We start from the raw sequence: 25,652 nt of genomic DNA, 5'->3' as shown, positions 1-25,652 counted from the left end.
GTGCCTTTTTATGCTAATGACAATTTTCATATTCTGGGGCATATTCTGTAATGTCTTTCGAGAGAGTATTAGTTTCACATGCTTCAGCATAAAAAGTCAGAAGACGTTTAAGCATTTTCCCTGACTAATTTTCTATTTCCAATGCTTCATTGTTATTTCAGTAAAGGACAGCATGATGAGGACACTGTACGCAGGAAATGTTTTCAACAGCAGAATTTGGGATTTACAAATACAAACGAAAAAAAAAACATAACCGAAAGAGCGTGTTCCTCAAGTAAAATCACAGCAACAACGCCCACAATTGTCAGGAAAAGCATGAAACATTTGGAACGTTTGAAAAAAATGCACTTCAAATTTGTTTTTGGTAAGGGATATGTTTCATAATTTGTAAGCATTCCAGATGTTCCGGGAATGGATATGCTCCAGGGTAAAATTTCAGGGACCCTTTATTCATCGACTTGTTTACTTTATATTACTGGTCTACGTTAATAATTCAATTTCAGTAATTTATTTGTTCAAACCGTGACGCTTCGTTGCTTCCAGCTGTCTGCCTGCATCACCCGAAAACCAGTTGGAATCTGTAAGTCTCTTGACAAGCGTCGGGAATGAGTGAGTATGTACTAGTTCTTTCTAGTCTGGTTCCTATAGACCAGAAAATGCTGACCATTTCTGATGAATCTTGGGTCAGGTAACCACTACAATATATATATAACGGCACGTGACCAAAGAAAAAGGCCGAAATTTGCCGAATGCATTTCGTCGACAATCTCGGATGGCGCCCGGGTATTTTGGGGTATAAAATAGGTTATATTTACCTGCCATGGTTTTTACAAATAACTAAATAAATAAATAAATGACTGGGTTTGTGTTGCTCTGGGGAGAAACTAGTCTGGTTCCTTGACCTGGCAATTCCTCAGCCCCAAGACGTCTTTTTTAGCAAACTAAACACACTTCATATATCACACGGTTTATATTTTGAAAGAAAAATTTAAGTTGAGCTGCACTCATCAAAGTTAGGGACCAAAATAGAAGGTAAATCCGAAATGGAGACGACGACGAGTTTTGCAACGCAGCAAAGCTCGCCCTGTGCTGTACGCCTTTTTGTTGTGTATGCCTTCCATACACAGGCGTGCCATACTCATGCTTGGAAGGGCATCGCGCATGCGCCTACCTGGCTGAACCTTGTGGCAGCGGGCTGTGTTTTTCGTGTTCGCGCAGTCTCGACAACTATGTAAATAGAACGTCTAAATTATGAGTGTTCTTAGAGTTTCTTGCCTTTTGTTCTGCATCCACATGTCCTTATGTAAGTTGACATCATTTGTTTTGCTCTCAGATAGTTAGAGTAGATGATTTGGGTGCTTAAATTGTGGAATTCTTGTGGGATAAATTTAAGCTTCTTTTCTTGTATAAGCCATGTTATGTCTCGTAGATTCTCTACATGTATCGTTGTTAGGCTTCGTGTTATGATTATTTAGAGTCCCCTTTTATTACTTGTTGCAGGAGTTACACATTATTCTGCAGTTTGGACAGACGTCGTGGAAGAGTATGCTAGGTTTTCTAAACCTTGTGAGTGTTAACCTTTGAAGTTTGTCAATGTTTAAATTGTTACTGTTTATATTTATCTTGTTTAAATTATCGTTAGAAGCCTAACTTTGGTTCTATTCTTGTGCGACCCTTGACATGCTCTATATTGTGTATTGTATAATGCGTTGTTATAATCATCTCAACTGCACACACATTGTTGAAGGGCCTACATTTATGGATTGTTTTTACAGCGTGATTACATGACACATCCATAGAGCTTCTGATTTTCCAGGAAGATTGGAAATCCACAAGTCTGTAAGTTTTTGTTGACTGGACATGGTAGCTATTCATTTCATGTACACATACCTGTAATTATTTTGGTTTCACGGAATTTCTCACTATTTTGGATTCCCGATGTATTTGATTGTTTTGTATGATCACATGAGGATGTATCTGTCTTTTTCTTAAACTGTGTTAGGTCTTTATTGAATCCTTACTTTTTCATATATATGTACATGTACCATGTAGACATGCATAACCGATACAAGTTTTTTTGTATTTTTCTTACAGTTTTACCGTATCTAGGCAAGGGAGTAGTTCTGGATTAAAGATGAGTAATTTCAACTCAAGTGTCTTCCAGTTTACTTCTTAGTGCCGTGTGGTTAAACTACTGGATAGGGGCTTTCTCGTTTTGCTTCGAGGCCAGTATACGCCCCTCGTACGATCCGAGTTCATACGTGATGCACAACATCGTCATTGTGTTTCGAGTTTTCCAAATGCAATCAATAAATATTAATTATAACTACTTTTAATTTGTTGGCAACCAAACACGAATAACTAATAACTACTGTTTTACTGTGTATTTCGTAATATGATTACTGACGGACTAGCTGTTAATGTCAAAGTCCTTACCGATAACCTGAATATCCGTCTTGTCGTCCCTCGCACTCGTAGAGCGAGGCACAACTTGACATATGTATCTCCCTGCATCACTCTCTCTGGCATCCTTGACGACGAGACTAACCTCTGACAAAAATGTGTATCGATCGCTGATTGGAAAGTATTGGTTGTTGGCGTAACCGTTAACGACTACTTTGTTGGGATCGGAAACGCTTTGTCCCCAGAACCAGTACACTGCGAGCAGGTTCTCCCCGGAACGATAGGATCGACAGGGAATGCGGTGCCACAACCCGAGTTGGAAGTTCCCTTGATTGTTGGCATCAAAGAAGACATCTTGGACCTTTGTTTCTATGAAATGACAATGGTCGTAATTTAAGAGATCCTGCAAGACAAAATATAAATCCAGGACAGTTTCAAGTGTGAAATGCATGTACTTATGTACACGCAATCAACGATGGACCTTGAAGAATAGAGGATGGGACATTTTAGAAATGCCATTGCATTAGGAATGGCAAAGACAAAGAACACTATACAGGTCATCTGTGGTACATACCATAAGCACATGTAGGTGCACATGGTAGTGACTGGGAATGCAGCAAGATGGAAGTAATGTGTTTAAGAAATATCTTTTCTTTTTGAAATGTTAGACAATTGATGGCCTTCTAGGTTAAAGCCTACATGCATTATGAATGATCGAAAAAATATCGTGTTGGCGTAATGTTTAATGGGGCCAGCCTGAAGATATCTTTGTGCCTGACTGACACACAGACACAATGCAGCATGTGCATGTGTATTTGCCTGCAATCGGGGACCCCCTATTGTTCTGTTTAAACTTCAACTTTTTAGGAAGACCTCCCATATGTTTTAAACGTTTGCGATCGGAAATTGGGGACCTTTGGGAATTGGGGACCCCATTGTCCTCCATTGTTCAACGTCCCCTATTGAATGCAGAAACAGACTCACTGAATCACAACTTAAGACTTGCTGAAGACTTGATTAATGTTCGCACTGTCTGACTGTCACTTGCGGATTAACAGGGTTACCTTATTCCATCACAGCTTATTATGTACATTTGACAAAATGTTTTGTGCTGTCGGACCCGGTAGTTACAAGACTGTGGATGTATATTGTTTGTTTTATTTCGATGTAATATCGAGACTAAAATGATAAACAATATTCATTTACCAGAACTGGCTGGGCATGTTTTACTCTCAACAGTACACAACCCAAATATGAGGAAGAAGAGCGAAACAAACATGTCCACGGAGTCCATACGCTCGTTCGCAAGCAGACCTATAGAAGGAATGGAACACCAAGTGCATCATTGATTAAAACATGAACTGGTTTCTCTTTGTTGCCTTCGCTTGGTTTACGTTTTCATACTTCATACACATTTTATTTCACTATACATCCTCGAACGTATGTACAGGTACCCTTAACATTTTCGTCAGAATTTTTATAGCCATAGCTAGCTATGCCCAAACATAGAGCTAGGAAAGAACATAGAGGCACATTGTGAACATAACATATGTTGAAGATCATTATTACTACACGGGATAAATAGTCAGTGTGAAATGAATTGGAGGGGGCAACAGTCAGGCACTTACCAGTTTTTATACGATGTTCAAGAGTATCTCACAACACTATCTGAGGTTGACCTCACACGTTCAAATTGATCTTTGTCCTGGTAACTGCAAAAGTTAAAATTTCGCTTATAACCAATTTCGTTTATAACCCTAAATGTAAATGGCTACGTGGAGCATCAATGGTAATGCATACATCAATATGGTAATGTATATAAAAGACATGCACATAGACATACGCCCAGTATACGGGTCCAAGGGTCCGTATTTACGGTAGCTGTTATATCAACAGTCTTTAATTTATGTCGGGGCTGCAACAGACTGTAAAGGGAATTGCCATCTGGCTATTTCTACATAGACCTACATGCAGCAATTGAAAACAAAATACTAATAAAACGGGGAATAACACCTTTGAATATTAATGGTTCGCATTCGACGAATAAAATTATGGCATTTTAAGAGTTCAATGTTGAGGCCTACTTAAGGACAACAAATGTTAAAAAAAATGTTTAAACACTGCCAATAGTATTAATAGAAAATGTAATATTTGTATTGCACATTATCGGCATTTTACTCATCCCAGAGAGGCCACCTTGTAGTCTTATAATGAGGCACCTAACTGATGATTACCAACTCAATGATTCCAACTTATGAATTACCTTTGCATACGTCTTGCATTGGCCGACAAGTTTGAAATAGGGTTACCAAGAAGCAGTGGCGTAGCTACCGGGGGGGCGTGGGGGGGGGGGGGCGACCGCCCCCCATGAAACCTTGTTGCCCCCTCAGTCGCCCCCCTCCCCCACTGAGATTGTGAGTTTCTAAAAAAAACTATCATTGATCTAAATCTAAATAGTCGCGAATGATCCACATGATGACCACTGAGAAAAGACCCTTCGACCGGCGACCGCGGACCAGTAAGCTGACAACCGGCGTGACATAGCACATAATGATAATATAAAATGCGTATTAACACCCACTGCACTGCTCGCTCACACCATGGAACACGTATTATAGGTGGTCCGTCGGTCACACAGTTTCAGTCAGCGATATCACGCGAATCGGCCACGCACAAACTTTTTCCTCCATTCATATAAGTTAAATAATAATAATAGACCAATTAAAATTCCTTAAAATCAGTGGCGTAGCCACGGGGGGGGGGGGGGAGTGGGTGGGGGGCGACAAACCTTGTTGCCCCTCCCATTCGCCCCCCCCCCTGAGATTTTGAGTTTCTAAAAAAAATATCATTGATCTACATGACGCCATTGGCGTCAATTCTGGGGGGGCAGGGGGACTGGTCCCCCCCCCCACTTTTTGAAGGGTGGGGACACAATATCAAATGCCCCCCCCCCCCAGATTTTTGAACTCGAGTCTCATTTACAAGGCCCTATTATGTACTACAATGTATCTTTTGCTTAGAAAATGTTGGTTAAAGTGGTCAGAAATTGCCTCAGATAGCACCACAGAGCATTTAGAATCCAAAATGTTTCGGGGCCCTTCAGCTGGCCCCGAACCACACGCATATAGCTCAGAATTCTGGTAGCTGATTCAATGACTCCAACCTCGAAAACAATGTTCAAAAAATGTTCTTATGTCTTTAGCTGAGAAAACCTCGAAAATTGTGTTTAAATTATTATCTTTTGTGCTACGATAATTATTGGTTAAAGTGGTAAGACATTGCCTCAGATCACACTACAGAGCATCGAGAATCCATGTTTTTCGGGGCCCTTAAGCGGGCCCGAACCCCGCGCCTATAGCTCAGAATACCGATAGCTGATTCAATGACTCCAACCTCGAAAACGATGTTCAAATAATAATCTTTTGCTAAGAAAATATTAGTTAAAGCATGGAGAAAAGTAGTAAGAAATTGCTTCAGATCACACCACAGAACATTTGGAATCCAATTTCCCCCCCCCCCCAACCCCCCACGCCGTAAGGGCTTCGCGCTTCGCGCTCGCATCAGTTCTGATCAAGGTATGTCCCCCCATCCACACTTTTGAGAAGCGATTGACGCCCCTACATGACGCCCCCCCCCATGAAATGTTCCAGCCCCCCCCCCCGGCGCCCCCCCCCCCAACTGAAAAATTCCTGACTACGCCACTGTCAAGAAGTGCCAATGAATAGGCTGAATCCGGCTTATTGTACAGGTAACACGCATGCGTGAACAGACTTCAAATGAAATAAACCAGTCTGAACAGATTGCCAAGAGTTTGTTCACTTAAGTTTTATTGGTTACGGTCTTGTTTTCCTCTGAGATATAAATAATGAATTAAAAATGTTACTTCGAATTACCACAGTTCTTGGAAACTAACTATTGAAGCCTAAAGATATTGATTTTGTCATTTTTTTTTCCTTTGTTAGGTTTCAAATGAGACAACTGTATCTGCGTTATTATCTCTCCAATGTTTCACATATAGGTAGGCCTACCGTGTGATTTATTATTGCAAATATACATTACTCATAAATATTCCATGTACTTCACATTTGAACTCAAAACCTGATTTTGAAATCTTAAAACTTCCTGCTAACCCAGTTACCTCTGTCACAGTTGGAGCCTGTATTGGTTTCTGTTTCGCCAATAGGCATATCCAAACCAAAAGTGTATAAGCTTTTATTTAATTTCATCTTGCAATCGTTTATGCAATGGCATGTGCAGTATAAACTACATGTCAAAATGTATTAATTTCTCTTTTTTGCACAGAAGAAGAAAGTTGCGGTGAACTACCTACAGAAATATTCGATACTTCAAAATTTACTTCCATTTGGAGATATGGGTAATTTATATCGCCTCATGGTAATTGCAATTTTTCTGCAGTTTACAGGTAAGTTAGACATGTTTGTGGCCATCTCGTTTCATGTTTTTAGCGATGGAAATGTGAAAGCAAAACTGCGATTCTTTTACAGCACACTTAAATTTCCCACCTCTGTTCCGTTTCCCTTACAGGACTAGCTCTATCCACATCAATTCGAATACCCCCTGAAAGACAACGCTCTGTAGTCGTCGGCACAGTCGTAAACATTACGTGCGTTATTAACAGCTCTGATAACCACAGTGTCGTGCAGATGACGTTCTACCATAACTTGATTCATTCTTGCAACAACTCGGAATTAGTTGGTACTGGCTCGTCAGCCCGACAGTGTAGTCATGTTATTGGACCAGTTAATGAAACACATCAAGGCAACTACACATGCAAGTACTACCCACCTAGTGGACCGTGGTCAACGATGCAGTTGTTCATTTATGGTGAGTGTATAAACCTCATATTTCGGTAACGAAGTTTTTAGAGAGGACCCATGAACGCTCGTAGCTGTATTATGTACACCTGACGTTCACGTAAAGATGACGTGGGTCCGTGCACATTCATAATCTAATATTTTACGTGCGTACCCGCGCAATGCGCGTGCTAATCAGTGCACGCACTCCCCGCGTGCCAGGGGTCCGCTCATAAGTCCAACACCCTATAGGTCCGACGCATTTCGGGGCATTGGACTTATGAGGCATCAGTCCGAAACAGGTTTTGTCCATTGTCGGGCGTCGCGACGCCCCCTGTGCCCCCCCCCCCCCTGGGAGCTGTCGTGAAATGTGACTAATCTCCATGATTGCAGTCCACAGGCGCATTCTCTTTCCCCTTTTTTTTTTTTTGTAGTTGTTCCTTTAGCATCACGTACATCGTTAGTATTCTATTTGCATCGCTGTGTTGTCTTCGGGCTCTGGCTTCTACAAGTCTCAGGTATGGGCGTAAAACGATTTTCGCTCCAAAACTACCAATCCTGCATCAACATCTGCTATAGAACACTCAGGAGGACCCCTCAAAACCACCCATATCTTACCCACCCCTTAATCCCTTTGCCTTGGTTTACTTGATAAGCAACTTAACAGTCTCACCGTTGGAACGCCCTCTCTACTCTGAAGCCGGAATTTAAAAATCTGTAGAAGCCTCCCGCCAAGTCCGCCGTTGATGCATGGTCGCTTCCATTAGCGCTCACCGCTTCCCTTAGCATTCGTACCGTGCTCTGGTGTCTCTCGACCCTCTCAAACTGCGTATAATGTTTAAAGGTGCGATGAGTCGCCCACCTGCAGTGGGCCATCACTTGTTGATCCGTCGCTCCGAGGACCTTCAGCGTAGCAGCTACTCCAGCCCTGCCCCCATGTGGCCTGAGTTTTCGATCGTTGAGGTCAGGCGAATCTGCAAAGTACAGCTTCCTGCGATTTCCCGGGGCGCTACCAATGAAGGGCTTGTTTGCCAGTGATCGCCTGCCAGGAGTTATTGGGCGGAAAAGATAGCCGTCGATGAGATCGTGTCCCTTTTCTCCAGCCAACTGCACCATCCTATCTACAGCACCCGCCGGATCCATTTCACCAACGTCCAACTTTGGGATGATTATCAAGGAAGAGTCCCCCTCTCTCACCGTTTTGCCTATGGTATGATTGAATAATAAATCTCCGCCTTCTATCCGAGTTATCTCACAGGTTTTTGCCCGACCAAGATCAGCGGCTCGATCCCCCGCCCACCAGAGACAGAGAAAAAAAAAAGAGCTAAATCTCTGTGAAGAATAAAACGCTCAACGAAGGTTCCTCCAGTCACTAAGGCATGGGTAGAAATTTGCCTCCTTATTTCATTTGATAACCACTTAATTTTGTCAGAAAATATTGGCACTGCTTGCCGAGGGGTAACATGCGCCTCATCTTGCTCCAATCGCATCGCCTTCAAGTACTTCTGCACGCGGTGCGATATGCAAGGATTTCTGCAACGGCCCTCTTGTCTCCAAGGCTGTGTTCTACCGATAAAATTAAAGCATGCTCTTAGTTGGCCAACATACGAATCCACTGTTCCAGACGCTAACCTCCTCGCACAGCCACATCAGGCACAAAAACCACTCTGCCTCAGATTAGTACAGCCCATCCTGTGAATTTGCGTTCTTCCCCTCGTATCTCGGTCAACGAGAAATTTAACGACATCCTCCGGGGCGGCCGAAGCAAAGTCCTGGCACCTTCCGTGCAATAGCCCGAACTGCGATTCAACTCCTCCAAGCTCCTAGCTAGGCTGCTTTTCTGTTTGCTGTAGGCCAGTCCATTAAATCTATCATCTAGCTCCTTCAGCCTCGCAGTCATCGAAATGAGCTATAGGCCTAGACACAAAATGAAATGTAGATTCCATTAAAAGTGCGAGAAGCTACAACCAACCTCATAAGACACCAATATCTACCCCTGCTCGCAATTCCAAAATGGACCGCAAGGATAATTGCAGTCGGCGCTTCCCCAAATAAACCTGGTCCACTAGATCCTCTTGGGAGATGTAGTCATTGGCGAGGAAATGCCAGCAGCTATTTTGCATGCACAAATGTTTGAATGTTACATTGACCGATGCAACTACCCGATATGTGTCTTGGTCTGCCGTTTGACAGATCCCGGACATGTCAAAACGAACTGCCCGAAACTGAACCCTCAGTTGTTTGGACGACATCTCAAAGACCTTCAGTATGTCCGTGAAGTTTTCCAAAACAATTCGTACTCCTGCTGAAATCATTGATTCCCCCGTGCAAAATCGCTATAGCTGGTGCCCTAGCTCGACAAAGTGACGCCAAAACCCTGCAAAGTGCTGCCATCTTTCCTCCTCTACACACTTCAAGCTTGACATCCAAAGCCGACGGCCAACCACAAGCTACCAGCCCTCTAAATATGGAATCCGACACCAACAGTACCGTACTTCGCTCTGGTAGACTTGGTTTAATTGGAATGCTTTCGCTCATTGGGAAAAAAACACTTGAAGGCCCACAGCTCAAATGGAAGACCGGCTTCGTTGCATCTGTAACCACTATGAGAAGGGAATTCCAAAACCTCAATTTGGTCGGATTCCGACAGTCGTAGAGATTGCCTTGCAAAAGACTTCAAACATGGCCACCAACTCCTAGGATAACTGTGCTTAGGAACCACCAATGTTACAACTAAGCCACCCCACTCAAGAAGAAGCTTTATCATTGCTGGGAGGAGCACAAATGGCGGGAAAACGTATAACTCGTGCCCTCTTGGACAAGGTTGAGCAAAGACATTAACTCCCGAACTACCCTGAACGGGATACCTCGAGAAAAACTTGAGACTGCGTCCATCCCTGCCTTTAGGCACATTTGATGGAAGTGCCATGAGGTCGAACGTGAATCCTGAATCGCCCCCTAATTCCCCTTGCAGATAAAAAGCCACAGAGATGATGTGAGTCGGGAATCAGCTCTCGATAACCCACTGGAGGGACCGTCAGCCCGGTTACTCTCGGAGGAAACCCATTCCAACTTTAAATCGAAATTTACTTCCAGCATCAGGCAAAGATCAGTTTTAGTATTCCGACGAGAGCAGGTGACTTCGCCCTTAAATGGGTCCAAGCCTGATATAGGCTCTGGGAGTCAACTTGCACGTCCACTCTGCGGTCCCAAAGGACATCGATGAAAGAGAGAAGCACGAAATACAGGGCCAGTGCTTCTTTGTAGCAAACGTGCAGTTATTCGTTGAACTTCCCAAAGGTGACATCACCATTTCCGAGGGACAACACTCCTCCCCATCTATATCCAGATGCGTCCGAGCACAGCTGTAAACTCAAGTGGCGCTCCATCCTCCATGGTATAGATGACTCTTCTCCAGATTCACGAAGTATCTTAGATGGGACTGCATGCAACACACTACATTCAAGGCTCTCGAATCTCTCATGTATGCGGACTCTACTGGACCGCCACCCCGACTGCAAATAAGTACAAATTGACGTAAGGTAATTTCAACCCAAAAGCTTCCGCTTCCTCCTGCTTCCCCTATGAAGCGGTCATCTATCCAGATCTCCGTGTGTACTCCCCCTATTTTTTTAGCCACGTTGAGAGACAGAATCCGATGGAAGAGTATATATATGCACTGCTCTTAAAACCAAAAGGAAGTGTTACGTCTACAAAGTAAAACCCAGCCCATTCAAATCCACAAAGGGTCCTTGACCTCTCTGTTAGCCGAACCTGTTTATATCACTGAGCGTCGTCTGCTCCGGAGAAAACCTTCCCTGTCGACCGACCTGACAATTTCGCCCAGAGGGGTAAGGTTAAACGGAGTGTCCTTACACCAAAGGTTCGGGCCCTTCATTGACAAAACCCGCCTTGGTTTTTTTGGCTCCATGGACAGGGCATTAACGCATCTTGGGGGAGTGACCTCATGTACTGGACCCCACAACTTCACTGATCCCTCCTTGATACGCTTCATTATGGTCTCACTAATGAAGGGGAGAAACTCTTTACACACGGGCGCATTAGCAAAATACATTGGCGGAGGAACAATTGAAACAAAAACCATTCCACGGTATGACCTTTAAAGGGCTGAAAGAAATCATATAAGTCCACTCCTTTATGCAGCCAGTTCCTAACCATACGAATATCCTCTGAACATTTTCGGATTTTCGTGCAAACCACCCGCAACAAAACTATCTGGATCCCGAAAACGAAGTAATTCAATATTTGGCAAACAGGCCCCAGCTAACACATCCGACGGGCATGGAGCACTCCCGTCCGGGGGACTGGCGGGATTCCCAGCTATGTCAACCCATGAGACCACACCTTGCTGCCGCCTGTTAACATCAGCAGCTACTGGGTCAAACTTCGTCTGCAGTGAGCTTTCCAAACCATGACTCTTTAATATCTGCAGATACCGGCAATATTCCTGAATGAGAAGAAGATACAGATATACCAAAGCAAAGAATCATCCTGAATGCTTCCTTGTGACATTCCACTCGTTTTCTGCCTTTTTTGTACATGAAAGTAGCCGTATTTATCGTGCCTCAACTGATGATTAATTTATCTAACAGAAACAACAATGTAATAACATTTTCACAAATTACTTCAATTGTTTCCTTCACATTTTCCTTTTCCATTTTCCAAAACCAAAACCAACAATCTTTTATCCACGCATTTCAATGTTGTCTGTTGTCATTATATATATAGGCCCTATATATATTTTTTTTTTGATAACAAAATTGCAATGAGAGAACATATTGATTCTCATCTAAACAAAAGAAGCTGCACTAACAGGTTGCATTCAGCGGTCCGTCTTTTTTTTCTTTTTTTTTTATTTCTTTAATGTCCTTGGGGCTCCCCCTTTAAAATTTCAGGCTGTATTAAGGCCCTCAGACTCTCTCAATATCGCTGGTAGTATCTTAGGCCTATCCTTGCACCCATTTCAGGCTGCATCCTCTATTTCCATATGTTGGCTGCATTTTTTTTATTTTTTTTTTTTATTTTTTTACTCATTTATTTTCCCTCATTTAGGCCCATCTTCTTATTTCATTTCTGGGTTACATAATAAGTTCATCCACTTGACCTTTTAGTCTACATTTTGGCCCAACCTCCATTTCAATTTAGACTACATTTAAGGTCCATCCCCTTTTCCATCCTCATTTCCATCCTCTTTCCGTATTTTTTATTTTTTTGTTTTGCTGCATATATGCCTGCCTTCTGTCCACTTTTTAGGGCTTCATTTAGGTCCATCCTCTTTCCATTTTTTAGGGAGCTGCATTTGTCCCCATCCATTTTCACAAATTACCTCAATTGTTTCCTTCACATTTTCCTTTTTGTTTTCATTCCTTCCCACATTATTTTATTTTGTTTGATTTCTTCTGATCTCATTTATTCTATTTTATGCCTTATCTTCCAACAGCGTACAAAATCCATCATGAGGTCTAGATAATGAGATATAACTTAAAATTATAATCAAGTACAAAATAATTATGAGTGTCTCTCCTAATTTCAAGTAACGCGCCCACTTGTGCCAAGACCAGACAGTTTTTATTTTGAAAACCCTCGCAATAAAGCATTAAATTTTCAATTTATATTTGACCACAAACCTGTCTTAAAATGGCCCCCTCTATTTAAACCCTTCAATCAACACCGCAACATAATCTCCTTACACTCGCGTGCAAAATGACCCTTTTTTGACATCAATAGCACGTCGAAGTACCAAAAGCCCCCCCCCCCCCCCTCTGGAACCAAATTCTCGATACTGCCTAATAAAACCCCGCCTACTGGAACAAAAAAGTGGTCTGCCTCTAGCCCACTGCGTCGAGTAGCGGGCCCGAGCCTGTCTATCTACTGTTGGGATTGTTTTTCTCAATCCAGACAAAATACCTACGGAAAGCGTTAACATACGCGGCAATGCACACAGCATGAACACTACTGTCACTTCAAGCTCCAATGCATATAGTTTGTTTATTTATAATAATTTGAAACATTACGCAGCTTATGCCTGGGATTATTGTCACTTTGAAGGGAATTTCCAATTGGTTATTTTTTGCATACCTGTAGCAACTGAAAAAAAATAATAATAATGTTGCGCTCTGGGACGAGCTTTCCTGAGATTTACTTCATTAGTTTTCTCTGAGTTCTGAATATAAGCTATGAAATTTAATTCCGATTTCTCAGGTTATTAGTAACAAACTGTGCATGAAAGCCTGAAGATGTGGATTATTCTGTTTACTTCATTGGGTTTCGAATCTACACCACTCAATTTGCGTAATTTTCATCTTTTCGTTGTTTTACATTCATGAGGTAGGACAACAGTAAACTTCAAGCCTGAAAACGTTGTACCTAAAACCTGAAACCTTTCTCCTTTACCCATTTACCTTTGTCACATTTGGCGTCTTTGTTTATTTATGTTGTCCTAATAACAAAACCAAAAGTATACATGCATTTATATTCATCTAGGCATTGTTTATGCACCACCCATGTACAGTATAAACTACACTTCAAAGTGTATTTATTTCTCTTCACAGTTGAAAGGAGAAAGTTGTGTGGAAATGACAGAAACATAAGATGCTTTTGATTTACTAAAGATTGTGTTTGTGTATTCTACTTTGGGTCGGTCGGTCGGTCGATCGGTCGGTCGGTCGGTCGGTTGTTTGTTTGTTGGGGTGTTGGGGTTGTCTCTTTGTTTGTTTTGTTGTATTATATTATTGAGGGTTGTTACATTGTCTTTTTACTCAGTAATGACAGAGTAACAATTTGTGGTGAAGCCTTTCCTCTCTATGTGTGATCTTGTTTGGCTTATGATCGACAGTTGATACAGAAAGGGAATTTGAAGTTTCTTTCAGTCGTAGTTGGTCTTTTGTTAAAATCTGTCCTCGATTGCACGGTCATGTGCTTAGTGTATTGGATAGTGTTTTATTACAGGGACAAATGGAAACACAAAGCAATGCCCTCGAGCGTATATTCACAATTAACGCATTGTGTAGATGTTATCCTATACGATCGGCTTAGGGCAATGGGGTATGTGCGATAACAGTGATAAACGTGAGCCCAAGGACCTACAATGCCTGCCAAAATGATTGGGACACTTGTAAATAACCTTAGCCTCCCACGGTCATCCACTCCTCCGCTCCTGGTCCCTAGTCAATGGTGTTCTCTCCAGCGGGTGGAGCACACACCGTGCAATGAGAGACAACATTGACGAGGGGGGAGGGGGGATGGGAGCCCCTGCGAGAGTTTGCCAGGGCCGTAGGCACTAGTCCTCGGGAGAGTTTTGTGCACAAACATCACGGTAGCTGTCGAGAAAAGTACAAACAAATGGAGCCAAACAGGCACAATGGCCGGTCCTCATGTATAGTAGGGCACGACTGTACAAGCATTACTTGCCCACGTCCACACACCGTTTCCCCTCCCTGGAAAACAGGTTTAAAGGCATTTTGGGGGTTAGATTTTTCCGTCGAAAGTAAAAAAAAATAAAATATTTTTGTGACTATAAATAACATTTTATTTTGTAATCTCAGAGTGGTCGGACCTGTCAAGTTAAGTGGGTTTTATATCTGTTCAGTGGAATGTAATTTATTTGTACAAAATTTGACTTTCTAGGGGTAAGGGAACTCTCGTCGATATCGAATGATTGTAAAAGAAAGACAAGCTGAAGTTAATGTGTGACATCTCTAGGATTGAAGTTCGTCAATATTCTAACTGATGTTTTGATTGATTTGGTGATGTTTAAAGCTACAGTCCATCATTCAGCTAAACGAACAGTATCTGGCGAGGCGAGATGTTATAAATCACACTTGGTCTAAAGATATAAATAGGACTAAACTCTCTGTAAAATTATTCTTTGTAGCGAGCTGTCATTTTAAAGAAAACAGGGAAGGAAGGCCATTTCCAACGATGCCTCTAAAGACGCATTTCTTGGACATTTCCGTTAGTAGATACTTTTCCATTCGGCGAAGCGCGAGAAGCGTAGACACGAAACACAGGTGCGTGCATGACAACATGCAGCTGCAATCTGCTGAATTAGAACGTGTCCCGGACGCCAATTTGTTTTACCCAAACGGCATTTAGAAAATGGGGTGTGCGCCATGAGGTTTTGGACTTAACGTTACTAATACACAAGAAAAAAATAATAAAAAAGAAATTAATTCGAACCTAATGAAATTCTGATTTAATTCGCTTTAAATAAAATACTCAAAAGCCGCAAGTAAGACAAGAAAAACAGTGAAAAAAATTGGTTTCAAACTCACTTATCAAAATCAAAGCAACTTCCTGCAGAGCCATCGGAGGGCTTGACAGCAAACAGTAAATAGCTGCGTACGTATAATATGAGTATCATAGAGGGCGCTAAACAACCATCCATTAAAACTGTTTTGTGAAAAAAAAATAATTCGCGTCCCGGAAACTGCTGTCAATCTAGCTGATCGCGCTCACAAATGTGGGCCGCGACACCTTTCCATTTCTTGATCATATGATTGTGCAATCGTTTGACAACTTGGCACAAACATTCATATATGCAATGAAAGCAATACTGTTAAGTGTGACGCGGCAATTTAAAATGTCTAGTGAAACAATACGCAATGCCCTTCGATCACAGTTACCAATCGTCGGCCCCTTTAACAACCAGTTTGTCAATACAAAAACGCCCGAACGCAGTGATGAAGGAAGTCAGCTTTTAATTGACTCGCTAAGTGGCACCTGCCAGAAGCAATGTTTGGCATCCAGTAGTGAGAAGATCTGTGCACCAGAGATACGACCTAGAAATCGAAAATTGCCGTTGGTCTTTGGTGCTATGACAATGGGTGCGTTTCAGTCGGTTGGCACCTTGATGTGCTATGATTCCCTGCACTTTTAGCTTTTCCAGCTCTTTCTTGAGTTGAGGCACAAGCGGCAGGGAAATCCGACGGGGGAGGTGGGGAGGGCATTGACAGAGTAGCAGAGTTGTAATGACTCGAGTCAATGACTCGACTCGAGTCCGACTCGAGTCACATTTTTTGGCGACTCGACTCGACTCGAGTCCCGACGGGTAAATGACTCGACTCGACTCGAGTCACTGCGAGCAAATGACTCGACTCGACTCGAGTCCCTCATCAGAATGACTCGACTCGACTCGAGGAAGGCTAATAAGACCCGAGTCCCAAAATAAAAGCAAAACTTACTTGCGAAAAAATATTTGCAATGACTTACGCTGCGCCGTTCGCGTTGCCAGTTTTTGTTCACGTCACGTTAATGTTCGCGAATAATGTACGTTTATATACAGCGGCAGTCTGTTTCCTTCCTCTATAATGAAACAACAAACATACACCGTGTCGCGGACTCCCACATTGTGGTTCTATAGCATGTAATGCTAAACCCGGAACCAGACTTAAAACGCATTTCTCAATCCGTGGTTTCATCATTGGTTTCGGGCGATTTTGAAGTTCTTGGTGGAACGCTGGCTAAATTCATGTCCCGATTTCACACACAAAAAAGAGATACGGACGGGCCCACCTTTAAATAATCAGAAACAGTTTTGTATAAGGCAATTAGGTTTCAACGTTGTCAGCGATCAGCGAACAACAAAATCTAAGCCCGAAGCAAAACCAGTTATAAGACCGAAGTTTCACATCTTCTTATCTGTGACGTGAGCTAGCAATGGAAACTGTTGGTTGGGTACCATACAGCATATTTTATGTCTTTGGATCTCCGTAATAGACTGGTGCCCTGTATTTTTTCTCTCTTGTGTTTGTTGCTTTGTATTGTAATTTAGTGTTCAAATATTTGTGACTCGAATTGACTCGAGCTAAATACTTGACTCGACTCGACTCGACTCGACCACACTCTGTGACTCGACTCGACTCGACCTTGTTGACCTAATGACTCGACTCGACTCGAGTCACTTCTTTAAAATGACTCGACTCGACTCGAGTCACAAAAATCAGTGACTCGTTACAACTCTGCAGAGTAGTAGGATGTGATGTTCTCTGCAATCTTTATAGTCACTAGATGGTTGTGCATTTAGTCGGGACCCTAAAACACACCATCGTGACTGATAAGTGTGTAGACGCGCTTCAACAGTCCCAATCCTTCATAGGCTTGCTTTCCAATGACTGGTTCCCCTTTTTCTAGGTTTGAAGAACTGCAACGGCAGTGTCTTGCCTTTCACCTTTCACATCAATTTGGTCTGGCCTAGTGGTAGCTTTACCACCGAAGAAGCCACTGAGTTTCGTAGGGGACGGCTGCAGAGATTTGTCTGGGAAACTGATCCGAAGAACACCATCGGCAGGCTGTTTACCTCGGAACCAGTGTCTAACAGGAAAGGCACTATCGGGTCATGTACAAATACAGAATGTCTACATACATCATTGTTGAGGGGCTGATCTTGGTAAATGACACTTCTGCGAATTTCGGATTAAACTGGGTCCTAAATTGCTCTATTTTGCAATGGAGCGCACACCTTTTTTTCCAAAATGGCGATGGGCAACAGGACCAGTTTTAGGGGTAATCATGTTTTGATGGGATTTTCTCCCAAAATTCTTGGTATTACCACCCCCCCCCAAAAAAAAAAGTGAACAGAAAATGAAAGATAATGAATTATGATACAAGCTTTATTTGATGGGTGCCTTAGCGGAATTATGAGTATTTAAAATATTTTTAGAAGTGCGCGTAACATTTGTTTTTACTATCACTGTGCCCTATGGGAATTGATTGACTGGTCTGCCCCTGGGCTCTAAGACTGATATTGGCCGGTCCCTTATGCTGTTTAGCAGCTTGTTCACTAAGACTAATTAATGATGCCCACGTTTTCTTCAGAATTCCATCGTACAGATGTAAGGTTGGTTCTCGTCATCCTGAGTACAGCGATCCTGGTCACCAGTGCTATCGCAATTGGCATTTACTGTTCCATCACCAGGTAACTATTATCTCCTTTACACTAAAGCAATGGGTACGGATAGGCAATCGGACAGTACGTCTACGCCTACACAGGCTTATTTACAAGTTCATTGGAAAAATCACCCGGATGGCCATGTATATTATAACGTTTTCAAAGGACACATTATTTTAACAATAATAATTATAAAACTTCTAATCAGTTTCCCTTTGTGGTTTATACGATGAATTGCAAAGCAATAGAATCACCTCAGTACGTGACCCCTTGACAAAAACACAATACATTTTCTTTACCAGATTATGGAAATTCAGAACATGACAATGAATTGAAAATGTGTCTGCCGTTTTCCTCTTTGGAGATTTCTAGGAAAGGTTGCCTAGGTTGCAAATTGCTTCTTGTCACAAAATTGTTCTTATGCTACTCATGGATGACATTGCACTTATCAACCACAATTTCACGTACGTTGTTTAGTTTTGTTTTGTTTATGATATCTTAAGATGTAGAAAAAGAGAGGGTTCTCCTGCCATACCCAATGACCAAGCAAGGGCTGACTCCCTGGAAGAGAACACCGATGACGAGGGCTACCAGATACCCACGGCAAGACCGTCCAACCCTGACCACGAGGTCGTGCTGGAAGAGTTACATGAATACAGCACAGTCATCAACGAGGATGCCCTACGCAGTGGCTCCACGGATCCTAGAACTAGCTCAATGCCACATCTGTATGAAACCCCAACTGCGGGGACAACAACCCCGATTGTGCACAAGTGAAAAACAAGTGCGAGTGCGACGCCGATGGCACATGATGGAACACCATACTTTTGATCAATTTTGGGGACATTACCCCACATATTTTGCATCCTTTTACAAACTGTTTATAAACATAGTTCCGAATTGTTACAAACAATGTTGGTTAAAGGGAATATACAACATTTGCTTTTGCTGCAATTTTCAAAAATAAATGGATCTGGAGGATAAATGTGTTATAGAAAATATTGTTAAACTGACTTGCTTCACGTTTTGGGTATGGAGATGCTGGAAAATCCAAGATAACTAACTATGATGCATGTTCTTGTAGTCTGGTTCCCTGACCCCACTTAAGATGAAATGGAGCAACTTGTAGACTTTCGGGGAATCGTAAGGTCAAAGAATCTGTCTAGCAGGCTCATACCCATTCACAAGTGTGTAATCAATTGCAAAGAATGTGCAGAATAACTAAATATGAACAATTTGGAGCAGTTTTTGAAGCGTTGGGAATAAAAGAAGTTTTCTTGAAAATTTCAGCACGCAAGGAGCCACGATTTTACAGGATCCTTCATACAGTCATTCCCTAACAATCCAGTAAAATATTTTGTGATAATTTGATTATTTTGTTTTTTGATGTTTGCAAATGTTGTATCTTCTCTTTAAGTAGGCCTTTTAATTTTTCTTTTTTTTTCTTTTTTTTTTATTTCAAATTGGTAGGTTTATTTAAAAATGAAGGGGCTTATTTTGGTCAATTTTAGGAGACAGACATATATGCAAAATAAACGCACATGCGCATCTATCAAAACAAAACCCTTGTTACGAAAACTTTCATCAAGAGTGCATTTACTGACGACGGCATGGCATTTAGTCAATTAGTTAAATATTTTTGGTCAAATATTGTTCGTCAATTTTCGGGGACAGCCTGAGCGACCGACCAACCGAACGAACGACCACCAAGAGACATGCAGAAGCTTCTGTCACAGCTCTGCCAGACTTCATCAAAAACAGATTGAAAGTTGAGAAGGTTAAGTTGCTTTCAATTGTCATGTACTTGACCAGCCAATAAATACACTCTTTTGACTGGGGAAAGATTTCAGTTTAACTTACACACAGCATCTTAATATGATTTGTTTTCCTCGTGGATATATTATACAGTTCGTGAAAATTGCGATTTTTTTCTGTCATTTTTTTTTTTACAAAGTCAGGCAATCTGAAACAAAGGAGCTCTCATGTTAACTGGTGTAAATCTAAATCACAATTCTATTTTCTCATATTGAAAGTTGACATCGTTCAATTTGTATTTTCAATATTGTCAGTATTTCGTGTCTTTATCAGTAGAGTATAACATAATTTTTCGTGTTTTCAAATTATCAGAACAATATTTAATTTGGTAAAGCATCAAGTGAATGCATCCTGAGTCTTGGTCGGCGACTGGAATTTAATATTTATTCCCATATTTTAGGAAATTCTGAGCATACCTGACGCTCATGCATAGCTCGATATGAATACATGCAGCGCGCGTGGGGTATGATCGGAGCTTCCTTGGTAGCGCTGCCAATTTTACAAAGACTGAATTTGATTCATCTTGTTGGCAGAGGCCTACTTGTCAAGGACCAGCTGTTTAAGGGGGAAAGTCAAATCTAGTCTTGGACCAAAACTAGTACATCCTCAGAAGATTCAAAACACCGAATACAAACTGACACAAAATGTATAAAGGTATTTCAATGAAAACTTGTTTACTACCCAGTTTTGCAAATTAAATACGGTATCATTGATCCTGTAATTATTAAAATGAAAATATAGTTGAACAAACCAATTACATGTACTACATTGCAAGTAACTTACGTATTTTGTTGGGCAGTCAATAGGTAATTCAAAAACTATTTTAAAAATCTTTTTTTGTAAATATTAAGTGTAGAAAAAAAGTTGATTTGATAAAGATGTTGAATAATTGGCGTTTTTTCTTTACGATCGTTACTTTACAAAATAATTACAAACAATATAATCGCAAAAAAGGCCTTTTCAAACGTCCTTTGCCTTAATTGGTAAAGCTTTTCTACTTTTTTTCAAAATAATTATTCATGATTGTAAAATCTTGAGCTCGAAAAAACCTTGTTGAAGGCCTACAACTTGATGAATACAGGCATAAAAAGTGGTTGCATGCTTATGTAAATACTCAGAGATTTTTCGAGGTCTTTACGGTACATGAGCTAGACCATACACGAAATTTTATGAACATTTTTCATTGGTTGCTTTCTGGGTTCATAATTGTATAGCGTATACTTTGTGAAGTGGAGGGACTTTTTTGCACTGTGGACTCGCTTCTAAGAGAACTTTTTTTTTAGAAATGCAGCATATTCAAGTTTCTGCCGATGTTGAAATTGCATTTCGCTCGCACAACGCCCTCCGTACGACTTTGATGAAAGTTTAACATCCCGTAAGCACATAATTACAAACACAGCAAATTGCAAATATGCCCCTACAAAGCGGTACTCTTGCGAGAATGTCCTGCTTCTCAGTCACAGTATTTTGCGACAGAGAAATGTGTTTTTCCCGTTGATGGGACGTTGATGAGAGCGAATTGTTTAATGAATCAGACAAATGTGTAGCTTAAAGGAAAAGGAAAAATATGTAGTATAGTATGTAAAACAGTATATAAAAATTTCATTATATAAACAGCTATTTTACTTTATTGTAAGTTCATTATTCGGACTTTATTCGGATAATTCCTGTTGTCCTGTAATTGTTTATTAATACCGTGTGTTTCCACCCATCATCTTCGAAGCGACAGCGGTACACTACAACAACAAAAACGAATCCATATCAATAGGCCCGTATATTGCTTGTCAATTTCAGAGGGCCGAGGCAGACTTTAGGTTGGGAGACCGACCGCAACAATAGGAGAAAAACTTACTAACTGATAAAACTTAGACTGGTTCGTTAGAAAATGTACTCCACAGTACGAATACATCTTTATGCGTGTAGTAGTAGGTGGGAATGCAAGGCGGCGGTGTTGTTGTAAATATGTTTGTTTTACTATTATGAAAAAGTTCAAAAAGAAGGCCACTAGAAAAAGGCCACAACAAATGATTATCATTATACAAATATAGAGAGGCTCAGCGTGGAATGTGAGGAATATTATCGCAAGTTAAAATCTGGAATTTCCATTTCACGAGGCGAAGCCGATTGAAATGGAAACGTCTAGATTTTACCGAGCGATAATATTCCTCCCATTTCACAATTTAAGGCCACTCAATATTTGTTTTATATAACTGACATATAGATCCTTGTCATATGATATATTTGAACTTTTTTCTATACAAAACTGGAGGAAAATGTATTTCTCTATTCCAAACCACCCTTTCACTAAAATGTTTGAACCCAACGCTGTACCGCTGGCTCTTTGGAACAATACGTACTACGCGCAACGCTGAACGCGCTCACCAGCATGCATTTGCAGACACATACTGCGTCATGATCCTAACTGTTGAATAGTATTTCCCATTCCCCATGGGCGGATAGTACTTTTTGAGCCGCGGCATGAATAGGAGCAATAACGAATGTCACGTGATGTGAGTTCCACCAATCAAATGACAAGGATCTGTATGTCGGTTATATAACAATCAATATCGTGTATAGGTAATGTTTGTGATTGCTGGTCGAGGAAACCTACCATCCTCTTAGTATCTTAACAACGGATTCACTCCCTCACTGATCGACAAGTCTGTCGCTGATTAACTGTCACTTGAAAATTACACTTGTCTTGTTACATTTCATTTTCCATCACGATAACACTTCAGCGTATTCTACAGATCGTTGTTATTCTTTATCAATTTTCCATAATTTGTTTGCGCATTGGTACCAGCTTTTCTAGGCTTGCCAGCTCCTGTTTTATTTGGACATATAATCGGGACTAAGGTATAAAAGAATATTGCTTTACCAGAACTGGCTGGGCATGTTCTGCTCTCAACACTGTACAGCCAACATTTGAGCAACAGGGGCTTAGAAGCATGTCCTTTTTGGTCAACAAGCTCGTCCGTAAGCAGCTAGGTCTGTGGAAGGAAAAGAACACCAAGCTCTTACTTACTTTTCTTTAAGCCGTCCACACCAGCTGGGAACTGTGTGATGGCTTCTGATCCATGACGTTGTGCCAGGTCTTCCTATCTTGGGATAAAGCAGCCATAGCTATGCCTAACCACAGAGCAATGGAAAAAAAGTAGAAGCCTTTCATAAGATTTTGCCTTACGCCACTTCTGACTATAATAATCGTTCATGCGAAATGAAGCGACGAAAAACAGTCAGCTACTCACCAAGATCACAAAAGCTCAAGGGCATGTCACAGCGCTGTTGCGGTTGACCTTACTACTTCAGAAGACATGTTTTGTTCTTGCAAACGTTAGAATTTCGTTCAGAATCAAGATCAAAAGCCACGGGAAGTATTGACATGAGCGGAAATGCCGCATGCTCACCTCTGTTATGCCCAATAAACAAGGTCCAAAGTCCTTTATTGATACTTAAACAGATACCAACTATATTATCACACTTGAGGAAATTGAAAATGGCATAGACAACCATAACTACTAATAAAAAATAGCAATAAAACCAATACAAAATTAAACGAGAACAGAAGGATATTTTGAAATATCTCTTGTTAAAATGACTTGCTGTTTAAACAAATGAGTTTTTATACTGCTTAGTTCTAATGCTCTGTTATAAGAGACGAACTTACCTACTGCTCATAAAAAAAAGTTTAAGTGCTTTGGGTGTAATATAATCAGGTCAAGTTTATTACACAGTCTGTGGAGCTTCAATACTACCAATGATGTAGCGGCTAATAATCAGGTGTATTTGAAGTCATAGATTTCAGTGGACCACTTGACAGTTATTCGGTTTTGATTGTTAAAGATGAAATGGCGCATCGTGGTACGTTGTGGCATGTTCCAGTATGGTGCTTCCGTGCTTCCGTGACCGCGTCTTAGACTTGATTCCAATCGCTAATGTTACTTCGTGCTTGCAAGAGTGAAATGGACAAACTTTTAAAGGACTGGATGAAAAAAACCAGGCGAAAGAAGGAATGATAACGAGGGCTTGGTATACTTGGCTTGTACAATACATAACGACATTTATTTCAGTTGTTATTGTTTCGGTTTGCGGTGACACCATGTGGTAATAACTACTGCTTAGGATATATTTAGTTCTGAAAAGAACTTGTCCTGCTTATTGTCAACTTCGCTTAGTAGTTTTTGTTCTGATAAGAACAGTCCTGTTTTAAGTTCTAAAGGAACTTGTCTTTGGTCTTAACGTGTTGACTAGCCTGCTCTAGTCATCGTCAGGAGACTGACGATACTGATACTCCACCATGCAAAGCCTCAAATCTTATAATTCAGTTGTTGTTAGAATCTTAAGAAAAGCACATGCGGAATGTAAAGTGCACACAAATTCAGGTTTACTCTGAGATATTACAAAGCAAATAAATCGAATAATGAAACAATGGCACAACAAGCAAGATGAATCAAATCCAGTCTTTTTAACTTTAAGCAATGATATCTGTAAACACGTAGAAGTTTGGATGTTCTGTATATACATGTATGTGCAGTTTACAATTTTATGTTGAATAACACTTTTGATTTCATACATTTAAAGATCCGAAACAAAATAAAGATCAAAAACTAGAGAGTCAGTCATTCTACAACGGAACATTTGATATTATATTCAAATACAGACAACGAAAATGCACAGTAAGGCAAAAGCAGATTTCTTAATCGGTGGGCATATTTGACTTCCGTTAATACCCATCATTGAGCATTACTGTATAAAATTGAATGTTGCGGCTACTTTATGCCTGATGATGAGGAAACAATTCTTTCCTGCATTGCATGTTTATCTCTTCAAAATGTGAGTGGTTTAAAAGTGAGTGGCTTAATCTTGGCAAACTTTGTTTTGCCTAGCGGTCGCCTCACGGCATGACGCTACAGAGCACATGGTCTATACATAAATATTATGATTGTTTTTAAATTTGAGTAGACTTACAAGTAATTTTGGAGAAGGAAAAATAACAGTACATGAGATATTTAACATATATTTTACATATACTAAAAGACAAATAAACATATATCAATCGAAGTTTGATATTTGTATTCACAAACAGTGCGTAATTTTGATTAATTAAGTCAATAAATGTACCATCGTATTGAAACAAAAAAGCATTAGATCTTAATACTTAAATATATGGTAGCTTGTTGTGCCAAATCTACCTTTTTCAACCAATACTGGTCGCATCAAAGATTGCTTACCATACGTTGAAGGCCAAAAACACGTCTTGCATCATGTGAACGTTATTGTCAATTATCACCTAATATTCAGTTTTGCAGTTTGCTTTTGGAAACAAAAAATACCTGAAGCAATAAAAGAGAAATCCACGGAAAGGTTTGTAAGATTCAAATGGTATTTGTTTTGTTTACATTAGTGAAGGGAAGCACCAATGAAGAGTTGGAACTATTCGGATCATAGAAATTACACAACTTGTATAAATTCACGATAACTATTCGAAAGCTATTTCTTTTGTAATGCCAATTGTTTTTCATCGATGTTGACTGGAAATGCAGGTGTTCTTCAAAATCAATACGAAAAGAGTCTCGAAAGTGATTTATGTTATTATCAACGACGTCACTGATCAGAAGTGCGGTCCATGAACTTGAAAGTAGCTACGCAAAGATCACTCAGAAACCACAACAAGAAAAAGAAGGGCTTGAAGCCATAGTACAACTAAAGAC

At 40.8% G+C, this 25,652-nt stretch overlaps 1 long non-coding RNA gene and 1 pseudogene across 1 annotated transcript; one reads left to right on the top strand and one right to left on the bottom strand.

The window, feature by feature from the left end:
* Positions 1–1,205: 1,205 nt before the first annotated feature.
* Positions 1,206–2,234, top strand: LOC119739125. The gene is made up of 4 exons (XR_005272539.1): positions 1,206–1,303; positions 1,501–1,566; positions 1,776–1,839; positions 2,095–2,234. It is a non-coding gene; the product is annotated as an uncharacterized LOC119739125 (long non-coding RNA).
* Positions 2,235–10,175: 7,941 nt separating this feature from the next.
* LOC119726603 lies at positions 10,176–12,373 on the bottom strand (annotated as a pseudogene).
* Positions 12,374–25,652: the final 13,279 nt, after the last annotated feature.

Source organism: Patiria miniata, unplaced genomic scaffold (assembly GCF_015706575.1).
Source record: "Patiria miniata isolate m_02_andy unplaced genomic scaffold, ASM1570657v1 HiC_scaffold_1, whole genome shotgun sequence".
In the NCBI taxonomy this organism is placed as follows: domain Eukaryota; kingdom Metazoa; phylum Echinodermata; class Asteroidea; order Valvatida; family Asterinidae; genus Patiria; species Patiria miniata.
The sequence above is the reverse complement of the archived record's forward strand: the minus strand, read 5'-3'. Positions and strand labels throughout refer to the sequence as shown.